Below are 2117 nucleotides of genomic sequence, written 5' to 3' on the forward strand. Positions count from 1 at the left end.
TTTCTGAAACAGGCCCCATATCTCTATTAGTTTTAGAATACAAACAACATACATTCTCCTCTTTAGAAATATAAAACGACTGACGCTTTAAGACATTGTATGTCGGGTTTTTTTAAAAGCACAGATGAATACATTAAATACTATATGTAGAGCTTTTCTACGTGTATTTATTTAATTAATAGACACATCTTCCCATTCAAACTCAATGGCTGGAATGGAACCCACAACCTTTACATTGCAGAACTATTCAGCCCATTGATCCATTGATCATTTTTAGAGACTGAGAATGATTTAGGAACAACTTCTCTTAAGTAAAATATAAAATTGAACACTTTTTTATTTTTTTTTTTATTTTACGTACTGTTAAATAGGTGAAGATTATGGATTTAATTTTTTATTTTTTAACAATGTTTTTTAATAGGTTGAGGTCAATTTGTTGTTGGGTTTTTTTGGACAATTTTAGGACAATGTGTCAAAGTTTGGACGGCTCCATTTTAAACAGCTCTCAGAAATCTTCTAAAGGATAAAGAAAATACCCATATTCTAAGGACAAGGTTGTTTCCACAATGATTTATATTTTTGATAGCCCTAAAAATTGTGTTAACCTGCAAACATGTTTCATGAGTGGTTTTAAAACATCTTTAAAAAAGCTAATAGCTGGTGATGTTTTCTATGAACGTTAAAAAATAAACACACTGACAAAGGGTTTGACATGAAAGCAGGTTGCATTCCTGCTTTTTAGTTCATTTCAGGTGTTTGCTTACAAAACAAAGAACGGCTCGAGCTTTAAATCTGCTCCAATACTGACAAACATAGAAAGCCATTAGGAATGAAGAGTCGCTGTTAATTTGCATATACCCTGCTTGCATACCGGTGTGGAGTAGGGAAAAATAAACATGCTGGCCACATCCTGGAACAGCAGTGTTTGGTGCAAAGTTTAACGCATCACCTCCATGGACGGAAAAGACAAAGACAGATTAAAAAAAATCAATTATTTTTAATAACATTAATGAAGCAAAGAGATGTATTACTCGCTGAAAAAGGTAGAAAAAACCCATCAAGTCTTTCTCCATAAGTTAAACCTCTTCTGGCGGAAGTGCCGCCCCGTCTCCAACAGAAGAAAATCCAGGTGAAGCACTCACACTACGTGAAACGAAAGCCACGTCGCTAAAACCAAAGTGCGTCTCTTTTCTGACTTGAATTTGTTCAAAAACATGAAAAAAAAAAACATAAGATGCAAGTGGCTCATGTTTACGTTCCTTTCACCCTTCTCCACAGGGGTCCTAAAGCACTTTTCAAGATACTCTACAAGTCTCCATCGCTTGTTTCGACAAACAAACTGAGTTATAGTTGGTAAAAAACAAACAAACAAAACAATAACAATAATTACAAAGACAGTAATAACGAGTAATGTAAGTAATAAACACAGTCCTGTACAGTCGGGCTCTTCTTCAGATAGAGACTGCTGCTAAAGCGGTCCACTGGTCTCCAGCAGCAAGAGACACAATTTGACTGATGAAAAGTGACCAATGCCGTCGTCTCCTCTCAGCCCACACTTCTGGTTTAAGGAAAGCCTTTCCATTTCATTTCTCCCCCTGCTGGGAGAAGAAGAGAAGAAAAAAGTCATTAAGGTGCTATCAAACTGTTTAAAATGAGACTTTTGGCCACAAGAGGGCAGCAGAGCCAACCTGCATCCACCTCATGAGCCTTTACATGAAATAAAATATCATTAAACTAAGATTTTTTTGTACGATATAAAAAATAAATAAATAAAAACTAACCAAGATATTTCAGCAAAAGGCAATCAGTCATACATATTTAGGAATATCTATATAATTTAATGATGATTTAATGCAATTAAATTCTAAATCTCAGGTTACATAGTAAAATAGAAATTTACAATTGTATTCATTTCATACACTTAAAAAATCAAATCAACACAACAGCAGTTTGTTGCTGCTGCCTCCTCCTGGCCACCAGAGAGTGCTGTTCCTGAGCTCTTCTCTGATAACTGGAAAAGCCTGTTACCTAAACATGAAAACCCATTTTCTACCACAAACAAATTACAGGAAAAGATAACCAGCAGAGACAACCTGAATCCAAAGTAACATCAGTGA

The 2117-nt window shown here is 35.2% G+C and overlaps 1 protein-coding gene across 2 annotated transcripts in view; it reads right to left on the bottom strand.

Moving 5' to 3' along the window:
* Positions 1-615: 615 nt before the first annotated feature.
* The window catches only part of mta1 (metastasis associated 1), a 57369-nt gene continuing 55867 nt past the window's right edge, over positions 616-2117 (bottom strand). Inside the window, exon 18 of one of the 2 annotated variants that reach the window (XM_015396866.1) lies at positions 616-1595. The gene's annotated coding sequence lies outside the window, so the exon portion shown is untranslated. Of the gene's footprint in view, positions 1599-2117 lie in introns of both variants that reach the window. The other variant, XM_015396865.1, reaches the window with a different exon arrangement.

The sequence above is a fragment of the Cyprinodon variegatus genome, unplaced genomic scaffold, assembly GCF_000732505.1.
Source record: "Cyprinodon variegatus isolate N-32 unplaced genomic scaffold, C_variegatus-1.0 Scaffold825, whole genome shotgun sequence".
Taxonomy (NCBI): domain Eukaryota; kingdom Metazoa; phylum Chordata; class Actinopteri; order Cyprinodontiformes; family Cyprinodontidae; genus Cyprinodon; species Cyprinodon variegatus.